We start from the raw sequence: 14,344 nt of genomic DNA, 5'->3' as shown, positions 1-14,344 counted from the left end.
TTCACATCATAGGGATGATGTGAACGTCACATCAGACGTGCCAGAAGGAGAACAGAAAGAGCAAGAGACTGGAAATCTATTTAAAAAAATAATGAAAGAAAACTTCCACAATTTGGTGAAGGAAATAGACATGCAAGTCCAGAAAGCATAGACAGAGAGTCCTGCACAAGATTGGTACAAAGAGGCCTACTCCAAGACACATCCTAATTAAAATGCCAAAGGTTAAAGATAAAGAGAGGATCTTAGAAGCAGCAAGAGAAAAGAAGCTAGTTACCTACAGGGAGATCCCATAAGACTGTCAGCTCTTTTCTCAAAAAAAAACTTGGCAGGCTAGAAGGAATTAGTAAGAAATATTCAAAGTCATGTAAAGCATAGACCAACAGCCAAGATTGCTCTACCCAGCATAGCTATCATTTATAATTGAAGGGCAGATAAAGAGCTTCCCAACCAGGAAAAAAACTAAAGGAGTTCATCATCACCAAACCATTATTACATAAAATGTTAAAGGGACTTACTTATGAAAAAGAAGATAAAAACTATGAACAATAAAATGGCAAAAAAAATACAAATCAATCAACAATTGAATCTAAAAACAACTAAGCAAACAAGATTAACAGAGACAGAATCATGGGTAAGGTAAGCATTTTGCTGTTTGCCAGATGGGAAGAGCTGAGGAGAAATGGGTGAAGAGGTGAGGGGATTAAGAAGTACAAATATGTAGTTACAGAATACCTATGGGATATAAAGTACAATACAGGTAATGCAGTAGCCAAAGAACTTATACACATGACCCTTGGACATGAACAATGGCTGGGGGGAATTGCCTGAGTGGGGGGTGCTGAGTGGAGGGGAGCAAAGGGAAAAAAAATCAGGACAACTGTAATAGCATAATCAATAAAATATAATTAAAATAAAAATTTAAAAATAGCTATACAAATACATTTAAATTTTATGAACAAGAAAATTCATTATTTTTTAAAACCAAAGATGATTTCTTTATAATATGAAGTGTTACATAATTTCCTGTATTTTTAATTGAAAGTGAACTACATCAAGCTTCTTAAAAAGAGGCAAAGGGCTCTAACTGATGTGACCTAGTGGTTTGGGCATCGTTCCATAAGCCAACCAAAAGGTTACTGGTTCAATTCCAGTTAGGGCACATGTCTGGGTTTTGGGATGGGTCCCCAGTTGGGGATGTAAGACAGGCAACCCATCAGTGTTTCTCTTGCACACTGATGTTTCTCTGTCTCTTGCACCCTCACTTCCCCCCTCTCTAAAAAGAAATAAATGAAATTTTTATTAAAAAAGAAGCAAAGGAATAACTATTGGTGGATTCTATTTACATGAAGTTCAAGAACAGGCAAAACTGAGTCAGAATGATAAGGTCAGACTAATGTTCTTTTAGGCGGTAGTTACTGGTTGACAGAGACGCAGGAAGGAGATCATTCCACAGTGTTCAAATTATTCTAAGTTTTGATATAGGTAGTGTGTGTGTGTGTGTGTGTGTGTGTAAATAAATAAATCACAAATGCAAAGCAGCATAGATGACATTATTATTTTTAAATAAATATATGTAACTTTAATGTTTGCTTATTACCCTGACAATAAAACTATAAAACTAAAATGCCAACCAAGGACACAACAATGAACTTCCAATCATCTTAGCTCACTGTTTCTTTTATTATATTTATGGGGGTGACATACAGTTAGCTCACTATTAAGACAAAAAAAGGGAGATACACCCTGTCTGAGCAGCTCAGTTGCTTGAACGTCATCCATATACCAAAAGGCTGCTGTTTCAACCCTTGGTTGATGTGCATACAGAAAGCAATTGATCAGTGTTTCCCTTTTACATCAATACATGAATGTTTCTCTCTCCCTTTCTCTCCCTTCTTTACCCGCTTCTTCCCTTGATTCCTCTCTCTCTAAAATCCATGAATATATATTCTCATGTGAAGATTAAAGAAAAAAATAGAAGGTAGATGCACACATGCTTATTCCCCACCTCCTAGAAACATTAGTAATCTCTATAGTCACCTATTGGAAAAGGACACTAAGTCAAACCAACACAAGGCAATCTGACCTTTTGAAAAAAGAAAAAAAATGATAAGGGGCCACATTTCTAATTAAGGGCCTGATGCCCAGCCCTGTTCAGATATGCTGATATACATCTTATTAATTCAATAAATCAATCATAGTCATTTGTAAATTATGAAGCTACTTATATAATTATACAATGCACCTATTTGCAGAAAATAATTATAGAATATGGTGAAAGTAGAGAGCCCCCTAATGATCCTCCCAAACACTATTTGTACAAGGTCAGAAGTTGGGGTAACACTGTGGAAGAGACAAGGAGGGTACTGCCTCCTACACACTTGAAATATCCAAAGTGCCATGGTAGGACTATGTACACCACATTAAGCACCTGAATCTCATTTGAATAAAATGATGTAAGATTAAAATGGCATTCCAGTGCTTCTCTAATTGAGTAGGTGTGCCCCAACCACAGCCAAGAAATCCTCAAACTGTTGATTAAGATAGCATGCCTTACAATGGAGGACCCTGTGAAGATACACCAGCATGGCACTAAAGTGGCATAACCTAAATGAGTGCTGTTTGTACACATAAGCCAACTGAGGTTAATTATTTAGAACTGAATATTGAGATTCATTTTTAATAATACTAAGTGGCATTAGACCTATGTTGTCAAGTGCAGATGAACATACAAGAAAAATAACACATAACTGAATTATTGAGTATACATTTTATATAGATTATACATTACAGCAGTGGTTTTCAACCAGTTGATTTTTGCCTTCCAGGACACCCAAAAGTATCTGGAGACATTTGGGTTGTCACAACTTGAGAAGGGCATTAGCGTGCTCCATAATCTAGTAAGTAGAGGCAGGGATGCTGTTAAATACCCTACAGTACACTGACAGACCCCACAACAAAGAACTACCTGGCCCAAAATGACAATAGTGTCAAGATTGAAAAACCCTCCATTACAGCATAGATAGCCAAAATGCAAAGATCTTGAGAGGTAATTAGCAAATCAGAAAAGCCAAAGACTTAACCTCACAAAACCAGATAAAATCATCAAGTAATAAACAAAATCAAAGTGAAAAAGAACAAACCCTTTAACCTTCTTCTTTACATACCACATGATAAAGGCTTTCCAAAAATGCAGTTAAATAAACAGCACTACTTGGAATTTTGGGGGGGAGAGAAAGGATTAGTAAACAATCTGAATCATGATGGGTAGTTATGTGAATGAATTATGGTAAGGTCATAGTACTATGAAAAAATCTGCAGCCATTAAGACTTCCAGCCAAGATGGAGGCATAGGTAGACACACTGTGCCTCCTCACACAACCCAAAGAAGGACAATTGAGAAATAAATAACAACCAGAACTGACAAAAAATTGAACTGTATGGAAGGCCAACAACCAAGGAGTTAAAATAGACACATTCATCAGGACTGGTAGGAGGGGTGGAGTTGGGCAACCGGGCAGAGAGGGGGCACAGCAAAAAAAGCAGTGGCACAGGGCAAGCAAGGCAGCAGACAACAAACCCCGGACACGCAAGACTGCAGCAGGTGGAGCCTGGGCACATAGGCAGTGGCTGGCAGACCCCGGGCACAGGGTGGCAATGGGCAGACCCAGCAAGACGGCGATTGTGAAACGAGGCACAGCGCGCCAGACGGCTGGCTGAACAGGCGGTCCCACATTCATGCGCAGATAAACCAGATGAAACTGGGAAGCAAGACACACCTAGCAACCCAGGGTCCCAGCTCGGGGAAATAAAGCCTCAAATCACCGACTAAAAACACCTGTGGGGGTTGAGGTGCTGGAAGGTACTCCCACCCTCACAGGAGAGTTCACTGGAGAGACCCACAGGGTCCTAGGGCATACACAAGCCCACCCACACGGGAACCAGCTCCAGAAAGGCCCAGTTTTCTTGGGGGAAGCAGTGGAAGTGACTGAAATACGACAGAGCGCGGAGCAAGAGCCATTGTTCCCTCTTGGACCCCACCCCCACATACAGTGTCACAACCCAGCAACTGAGTTGCCCCACCTGGTGAACACCTAAGGCTCCACCCCTCAACGTAATAGGCAACACAAGACAAGACCAAAAAAAAAAAAAAAAAAAAACAAGGCCCAAACGGAAGAACAGATCAAAGCTACAGAGCAAGTACAACTAAGCGACCGAGAGAAGATAGCCAACCTATCAGATGCACAGTTCAAAGCACTAGTGATCAGGATGCTCACAGGGCTGGTTGAATTTGGTCACAAATTAGATGAAAAAAATGAAGGCTACGCTAAGTGAAATGAAGGAAAATGCACAGGGAACCAATAGTGATGGGAAGAAAACTGGGATTCAAATCAATGGAGCAGATCAGAAGGACGAAAGAAACATCCAAAACGGAAAAGAATGAAGAATTCAAAAAAATGAGGAAAGGCTTAGGTAACTCCAGAATATCTTTAAACATTCTAACATCTGAATTTTAGGGGTGCCAGAAGGGGAAGGGAAAGAGCAACAAGTGGAAAAGTTATTTGAACAAATAATAAAGGAGAACAAACCTAACAAACAGAAGAAATAGACTTCCATGAAGTCCAGGAAGCTCAGAGTCCCAAAGAAGTTGGACCCAAGGAGGAACACACCAAGGCACATCATAATTACATTAGCCAAGATTAAAATGAAGGAGAGAATCCTAGAAGCTGCAAGAGACAAGGAGAGAGTTACCTACCAAGGAGTTCCCATAAGACTGTCAGCAGATTTCTCTAAAGAGACCATGCAGGCAAGAAGGGGCTGGAAAGAAGTATTCCAAGTCATGAAAGGCAAGGACCTACATCCAAGATTGCTCTATCCAGTAAAGCTTTCATTTAGAATGAAAGGGCAGATAAAGTGCTTCCCAGATAAGGTCAAATTAAAGGAGTTCATCATCACCAAACCCTTATTATACGAAATGTTAAAGGGACTTATCTAAGAGAAAGAAGATAAAATACATGTATAGTAAAATGACAGCAAACTCACAATTATTAACAACCACACGTAAAACAAAAACAAAAACAAAACAAACTAAGCAACAACTAGAACAGGAAAAAAACAAAGAAATGGAGATCACATGGAGGGTTAGCAACAGTAGAGTGGGAGGAGGAGAGAGGGGAAAAAGGTACAGAGTATAATTAGCATAGATGGTAGGTAGAAAATAGACAGGGGGAGGGCAAGAACAGTATGGGAAATGTAGAAGCTAAAGAACTTATGACACATGGACATGAACTAAACGGGGGGAATGTGGGTGGGACAGAGTGTTCAGGGTACAGGGGAATGAATAGAGGAAAATGGGACAACTGTTATAGCATAAGCAATAAAATATATTTTAAAAATCTACAGCCATTAAAAGTGATTTTTAGTTAAATTTACTAATTTAGTACATTTACTAATTTGGAGCAATGCCAGTGAAATAATGTCAGGAGAATAAAGTTACAGGACACTGTATACTATATAAGTCTACTTTTGTAAAAATTCAAACAAATAAATTTTTCTGTATACATATACTGTTTGCATGGGCAAAACAATTGTTGATACAAACCAAAATGTTAATATCGGTTTTTTAAAAGAGCATGATTGGGGATGGTGAATAGGAAATTTAAGTTTTTCTGTATATGTTATTATCCTTTTGGAATTAAATTATAAAGTCAATTGAGCTTAAGAAGGGAGGGAAAGAAAATATAAAGATAGAGGAAAAGAAAGGGGAAAGAAAAGAGAGAGGACATCTCACACAGCAGATAGGAAAAAGGGAGTCTGTTGTTCCTGTTTTTTACCAGCAAGTGTTGCTGTTGACCAATTTAATGGATAAAGCAGTAAAATAAAATTTGGGAAATCAACTCCAACATCTGTCACTTTGATCACTATCAGGCCCCCTCAGCTACAATGCCCAGTTTGGTTCAACTGGCTTATTTGTTGGGTTTCTCTAATCTACCACTCATCTTCACAAGTTCTGTGCTAGTGATGGATCAACTACAATCATATCTCTTCAAAAGCAGAGAGGTCAACTGTGTGAGATGACATCCTCACTTCTGGCAAGTATAGATAAGGACTCAGCAGATCAGTCAGCCCTTGGAGAAATAACACTCAGGGGACAGGAATTTATTACTCATGTCTCCTAACCAGAAGGTTGTCTGGTCCACCAGACAACCTCTAGTCCACCAGAACTGGAAACTAAGGCCTTCTCTACTGTTGGTCACTATTATTCAAAGCATAAAACTGCATCTTCTAAGTCCTAAGTCCTAACAAACTTAGCATGAAACATACAGCATTTCTAATAATGCCTTGTGCACACACACTCCTGTGCACACATAAATGTCATGCACTACACAGCTTTACAAAACACGTGACTGCCACTTGTGCAGCCCCTATTTTAAAAGACATGATAAAAGATAAAAGATATAAGATAAAATATTGGGCCAACATAAACTTTCAAATTGCCACAATTTTTAAATTTTGCACCAATAACTATTTTTCTTAACATCCCATGAAGAGGGAGGGCCTTGGGTCTCTGAATTTACCGGATGGCTCATTAAAGAAAAAAATAAGAAAACAAGATTTTTTTTGTTTCAAAAATGACTCATCCAGCTATTAATCCAGTGCTAGTGAAATGCACTACAAAACATATATTTATTTTTTCTGTTATAACATTCAAAGAACCACTACACTTGGAGAAAAACAACTTGGAACTTTTCAGCTGTCTGCCAAGTTTCCAGATTTTCCAGTTTTCCAAGAGAAGCTAGAAATAGAGATTCTCATGTGAAATTTCCCACAGAAATTTCCGTGGGCCACATTCAACCTATAGGCTCGGGTTTGGCAACCTTGAGTCAGAAGTTCAAATAACTCAATTAAGTATTTAAGTAGTACCAGAAGCAAAACACAATTTTTGAAAACTCTGGTTAAAAAAGCACATATCATAAAATTTACCATCTTTTAAGTATATAGTTCAATGGTGTTGAGAACATTCATAATGTTGTGCAACAGATCTCCTAAACTTTCTTATCTTGTAAAACTAAAACTCAATATCCATTAAAAAATAAAAATTAAAAAACTCTCCTTCCCCACCACAACCCCCAGCCCCTGGCAACCATGATTCTAAGTTCCATTTGTGTGAATTTGACCACTCTAGCTACTTTATGTAAGTGGAATCATACAGTATTTTTCTTTTTGTGACTGGCTTATTTCACTTCCCATAATGTTCTCAAGGTTTATCGTGTTGTATCATATGACAGATTTCCCTCCTTTTCAAGACTGAATAATACTCTACCATATGTATATAATATATTGTGTTTATCCATTCATCTGCTAACAGAAATTTGGGTTGCCTCGACCTCTTCTTGCCTATTATGAATAGTACTGAACAAGGGCTGAAAATATCTGAGACTCTGCTTTCAATTTCTTTTGATAGATACCCAGAAGTGAAATTGCTGGATAAGGTAGTTCTATTTTTAATTTTTTGAGAAACCTCCATACTGTGTTCCACAGCATTGGTACCATTTTACAATCCTCCTAACAGTACAAAAGGTTTCTAATTTCTCCACTCCTCACCAACTCCTATTTTCTGTTTTCTTATAATAGCCATTCTAGTAAGTGTGAGGTAATATCTCATTGTAGTTTTCATTGAATCTCTCATATGATTATTGAGGTTTTTACTGTGTGTTCATATCCTGGTTGCCCATTTGTATGCATCTTAGCAGAAATGTCCTTTCAAATCTGTTGCCTATTTTTTTAATCAGGTTAGGGTTAGGTTTGTTGTTGAACTATAGGAGTTCTTTATATATTCTGGATATTAACCCCTTATCAGATACATGATTTACAAATATTTCCTATGGTCCTATAGGTTGCCTTTCACTCTGTTGACAACATCCTTTGATGCACAGAGATTTTAATTTGATGTAGTTCCACTCATTTATTTTTACTTTTGTTTCCTAGGCTTTTGTTGTCATATTCAAAAATTATTGCCAAGTCCAATATCATAAAACTTTTCTTCTATGTTTCCTTTTAGGAATTTCATTTGGAATCTTGTATTTAGATCTTTAATCCATTTTGAGTTAATTTTTGTATATGTTGTAAAAAAGGGGGGTCAAAATCCATTCTTTTTTATGTGAGTATCCAGTTTACCCAACCCCCTTAGTTGAAAAACCTGTCCTTTACCCATTCTGTGGTCTCAGCACCTCTGTCAAATATCATTTGACCATATACATAAGGAGTTATTTCTGAGCACTCTACTGTAGTCCACTGGTCTATTTGTGTGGCTTCATGTCAGTCCCACACTGTTTTGATTACCATGGCTTTGTAATATGTTTTGAAATCAGGAAGTGTGAGTTGTCCAACTCTGTCCTTTTTGAAAATTGTTTTGGCTATTGGAGCAAATAAAATTTTTTTTGTGAAGGACTCTTGGGTTATGTTTTTCCAAGGCACAAAATGGTAAAGCTCTATTTCAATCCTCTACCACTAACTTCAGAAGGACCTAAGGACAATGTAACTTCCCAGGAATTCTAAACTGAACACCAGATGAAGCAGACTCAAGTATCCTGGCTGCTGGTGCAGCCAATAGTGTCTAAAAGCACAAGGCCCAGAGTTAAGAGTTCTGTGTTTTGGCTCAACCATTCCCTATCTATACAACCTTATGAATATTGTTTCACTAAGCTTCTCCATTGTTTAATGGAGGTATGATAGTACCTCCATCCCAGGGCCCTTCTGATAAACAAATAGAACAATGTGGATAAAGCACTTAGTACAGTGCTTTCCTGGCACAAAGCACTCAATTCAGCTCTTGCTACCACCTACATTCTTGCCATTTATGCCTCTCAATATTAACTATTTTACTTTTATCAGTGATGTAATTTTTAATTTTTGTACAATATTATGTAATGTCAGGCACCTAGCAGACCCATGTGGAAACATATCTTTTAATTATTAAACCATAAAATTCAGTGTCAGAAAGAACAGCCACACTGAAAGCAATATGAAGGAAAAAGAAATAAAGTTTGGATAATTTATACTGTCTTGATGCAACCTCAGAATCACTCATCCAAATAGTATTTGGTATAGAAAAACAATGGCCAGATACTCAACTTAATGCTTTACAAATTCAAAACCAAGACACCAAGGCTTTTTAACAAGCTAAAAGGAAGATAATCCTTCAGTTTGGTCTGGTATAGCCTTTACTCCTAAGAAAGATTACAGTTAGAAACTAAATTCTTTAGAAGCCAAACCCTGATCTAGGTCTTTTATTCATTAACAAGACAGTTTCACATGTGCACGTAACTTGCTAACATGAGTGTATAAGAGAAAACTATCAGGTAAATTGTGTCATGAGTCTCAACTCTTTAAATCTGCACCTATCGTCATTTACTTTGCAAACTCTCCTGATTTTCCTCCAGAACCCACATCTGCTTTAGGAAGCTCACCCCACCTTATAACTGAGGAGTGGAACATGAAAACACTGTTTATTCTAATCAGCCTCAACTCATTCCCTCAGGGACACTGGCTCACAAATGAGAACATGACAAGTCTGGCAAAAAAAAATGGTTTGATATTCTTCCTTGCAATTCTGAAAGAACTTCCAGAAATAGTATGTCTCTCTCTCTCCCTCAATTGTTATCCCTCTCTCCCTTTGTTTCTTGATATAGAAGAGGAACTAAGTAAGCTCCAGCGGTACTTGGTAGACATCTTGACATAAAGTAGAATCAACAATAAATTCAAGGTGACCTGACACCATGAAGGCAGAGTGGATTGGATCATAAACCAGACTCATTATACTACCTCTAGGCCTGAGTCAAACCAACCCTAAAATTCAAACCAGCTCTGAAAGTTCTTTCACTCTTCTCCTAAATGAACCAATAAATGTTTTTTGCTTGACTTGGATTTTATATCATTTATAACTGAATGAAATTTTTACATGTTACACTGTTTGTGATGCTAAAAAATTTTTTAAATAACACATACTTCCAAGGATATAGGCCCCAGATATATGTATTTGGGTCTCTGGCTTCAAATACTTGGACTTCAAAAGAATAAGACCATAGAAACAAACATGGCTTCCGCAGTCTTATAAAAGACTCAATATTAAATAAGTCCCTTTAACATTTCATATAATAATGATTTGGTGCAATGTTAAAGGGACTTATTTAAGAAAAAGAAGATCAAACTATGAACATTAAAATGGCAATAAATTCACAACTATCAACAACTCAATCTAAAAAACAAACTAAGCAAACAAGCAGAACAGAAACAGAATCATAGATATGGAGATCATTTGGAGGATTATCAGTTAGGAAGGCGAAAGGAGAATGCGGAGAAAGGTGCAAGGATTAAGAAGTACAAATTATAGGTACAAAATAGACAGGGACGTTAAGAACAGAATAGGAAGTGGAGTAGCCAAAGAACTTATATGTATGAACCATGGATATGAACTAAGGTAGGGATTACTGGAGGGAATGGGGGGTACCAGATGGAGGGGGCAAAAGGGGAAAAATTGGGACAATTGTAATAGCATAATCAATAAAATATATATTTTTAAAAAGACTCAATATTAATGTTACTCAAGTGATTGCCACCAATCATGGTATCTCAATGCCACCTATAAGCTTGAAGATTTGACTTTTGGGAGCAGTAAGCATTTTCCAGATATATTTTCCTCCTTTGAATAAGCCAAAACTATTATCAGGATATATGCAGTCTATCCAGAAGGCATCCAGCCATGTAATATGAAAAACAGAGAAATTTATTGAAAAAGATACAAGAAACACTGTACATAGGACAATGACACCTCAGTCCCATTCAAAGTAGGTATGTTGGGACCTCCTGAATCTCATCAATGGTCTGGAATCTCTTCCCTTTCAAAGGTGACTTTACTTTTGGGAAAAGCCAGAAGGCTCAGGGAGCCAAATATGGGCTATAGGGGAACTGAGTAACCTGGAGAAATATCACCAAAAAACTCTGCACAAGACATGATGCATGAGCAGGTGCATTATCATAATGAACCTGCCAACAACCAGCTGCCCATAGCTGCCTCCTCAATTATCTGAATAGTTTCCGCAAAAGAACGTTCAAGCTTAACACAAAATCTGATACAGATTTGTTGCTCTACTTTCTCAGTCATTTGGAATATGACAACCACACAGCACACATGCTAACTCAATAGCATGTACCACCCCCACTGACTAGTACAGTGAAGTCGTCATTGTTCACACATGCACATTCCAGTCCACTCTCCTTGGCTACCAGATTACATGGATATCATGCAAACCACTCTCATTATATTAACAATGGCTGGACTTTTTCTGGACATATATATTCAACTAAATATACTGTAGTGAAATAAAACACTTATCTTTCTTTTCTACTTACTCAACATGAACTATTAGTCAAGACTAATCAGGATTTTTAGAAAGATGAATCTATCATATTATTTGCTGTACAGATGGACAAGTGAGACAAAAAGTATCCAGGCAAAATGTAATTTCTGATATCAGAACTCCCCCATAAAGCAGAGGATACCAGGTCTCTGCTTTCAAGCAAAAACTGTTCTCACACCTGGAAAAGAACCTATTTACTCACATGCATTAATTTAATTGAGCTATCACTCTGATAGAGAAAGAAAATTATAGTTGCTACCTGGGAAAGAACAAAGTAAAAAAGTGTTTATTGAAGGAATCAGTCCCCCATCTCACCATAGAGCACACTATACTGAACACAGAATAAATTAGTTGAAAATAATTTCCTTGTCACTAATAGGTAATTCTCTGGTGGTGTTAGGGCTCTATTCTCATCTGTATCAAAGTCATGAGCTAATTTCCATGCTCTCCTAAGGATCTATAAAATACAAAACTCAAATATATAAACCCACTCACCATTTACCAATTGTAATTTCAACTACTTCAGGTTTAATATTCTTACATTTACTGAAATAGATACCAATAAAACTGATGGAAGGATTGGTGGTTACTCTGAAGAGGGTTAAGAATCCTGCAATAAATAAATATAGGTGGAAAATCAGGGAATGACCTAGAAAAAAGAAACGATCTTTGAAAAAACAGGTTTTGAAGAGTAAATTGTCATATACAAGTATCCCTTTAAAAATATGGTGTACACTTTATGTAATGTTGCTTGAGTTTGGAAATCAGACAGAACTAGGTTCAAATCATAGCCTGTCACTTAATTACCTATTTGACTATAGGCAAGTCACATAACCACAGTTAATCTCAGTGTCCTCATCTGTTATATGAAAGAACAACAGTAACTATCTAATAGAGTTGTTGTGAAGATAAAATTAGATAATGCATACAGAGTTCTTAGTACATAATACGCATTCAGTAAATGTTATTAATCCTATTATAAGGATCAGGCATGTGGGAGTGAGGATAATTTGACCTTGGAATCCACTGATTGATAAGCATAATAAAAAATTTAAGAGCCATGATGCTACAATGAGGAGCCCAAACAAGTAATTCAGCATGGCTCATGTATTTAAAAAATCATCTCCACAAACACATCTCTAAATTACTAAAGCAGACAAAGCTTCTGTGTACAACCACTTAGGCTGTGAACTAACTATACAATGCTTGGGGCTTCCATCCCTAGATAGTGATCTGAACATGGTTCCATTATGTGTTGAATTGTGTGCCCCCAAAATTCATATGTTGAAGCCCCACTGCCCAATATATCCAAACGTGACTTTATTTGGAAATAGGGTTGTTGCCAATATAATTGTTAAGATGAAGTCATTTTGGAATAGAGTGAACCCCTCATCAAATATGACTGGTGTCTTTCTGAAGTGGGAAAATATGGACACAGACACACACACACATAAGGAGAAGCCATGTAAAGACATGGAGTTATGGTTCCACAAGCTAAGGAACTACCAGAAGTTAGGAGAAAGGCATAGAAACTGATCCATCCCTCTTTCAGAGGCATCATGGCCCTGCTGACATCTTGTTCCTGGACTTCTAGCCTCCAGAACTGAGAGACAATAAATTTCTGTCATTTAAGCAGCTGTTTGTGGTGCTTTGTTACAGCAACATAACTTGATTAATACACACCCAGAAATTGTGCAATGTTGCAACTCTGTCTGGAGTCTACCGAGCACCTTCCAGAAATGCTGGGCCCAAATTTCTAGCATAATGAACTATGCTAGTCTCTACTCCAAATGAATGTTAGGTGTCCATTAATTAGACAAGAATCTGTTCTGTATGTTTCAGAAACAGAGCTTGGGGGAAAGGAGAAAAGTACATTCAGTGGATGACCTATCAAATATTCAACAGCATTCACTGTTCCTACAGTGATGGTGTCACACAAACAAAGGAAAGCCAACTGGCAGGAAGCTTGGCCTAAGGCCTGACAAGACCAACCACAGCAGCCAAACGGTATACTGCCTGCCTAGGAGCAGAGACTTTTTCAAGCACAAAGCTTCTATCTTTTCTGATTTGTCTAAGCAGTGCTTCTAAAAGTTTCAGGGGTGTCAAAATCAAATGAGAATTTTATTAGAGCCATTGGCTCTCTGCTGAAAAAATATACTTTACACCAATATTTGCAAGGCACATTTTCAAGGGTCTAAACAGGGTGGGCTTGAAAGGTGAATGATTCGTACAGTTGCATAGGGCCTGGCTTTGGTTTAATACTCCTCTGTCAATGTCTTAAAATTCTTAATTTTTAAACATTTTCATTTCATACAGGGTCCTGCAAATTATGTAGCTGGTTCTAGGCCTTAGAATACACGCTACAAAAATATCATGCTAATGGACATTTTAGCTACATCTATTTTGGGCCAGTAGAGATTTGGGATTCTTAGGTAACATTTATTTGAGGGCCCTTTTCTGAAGGAATACAGATTAAGGAGCCAATATTAATTAACAATCTAGTCATATATTTGAAAAAACATACATTCATCAAACTAGAATAGATCTTATATAGTATTATTTTTAAATGACTAAAAATCAAATGAGTTATGTTTCCAAAGGAAGCCACTGTATTAAAACACAAATTTTCTCCAGAATTATACTTACCATAAAAAAATTTAGTATTATGCACTTCTCCAAAAGCTTCGGAGTAATGTGGGCTGGTAAGCAGGAAAATTCACCCTGTCTTCCTGACTTATCTTGATAAAGTTATCACCAATATCCAGAGATCTTGAGTTCAGTGGTAAGTAGTCTCTGAAGATGGCTGCCCTAGCATTCATATCCCTGTGTCCCTCCCACAATGAAGACGGTTGGCCTCCAACCAACAGAAGGTGGTGAGAGTGATGCTTCGGCAATTCTGGACCTAGCCATAAAGAGACTAGTTGTTT

General features: G+C 37.4%; 1 protein-coding gene across 1 annotated transcript in view; it reads right to left on the bottom strand.

The window, feature by feature from the left end:
* MITF (melanocyte inducing transcription factor) overlaps window positions 1–14,344 on the bottom strand; it is a 246,141-nt gene that overhangs the window by 188,774 nt on the left and 43,023 nt on the right. The window lies entirely within an intron of this gene.

Source organism: Phyllostomus discolor, chromosome 7, assembly GCF_004126475.2.
Source record: "Phyllostomus discolor isolate MPI-MPIP mPhyDis1 chromosome 7, mPhyDis1.pri.v3, whole genome shotgun sequence".
Taxonomy (NCBI): domain Eukaryota; kingdom Metazoa; phylum Chordata; class Mammalia; order Chiroptera; family Phyllostomidae; genus Phyllostomus; species Phyllostomus discolor.
This window is presented reverse-complemented; position numbering and strand designations above follow the sequence as displayed.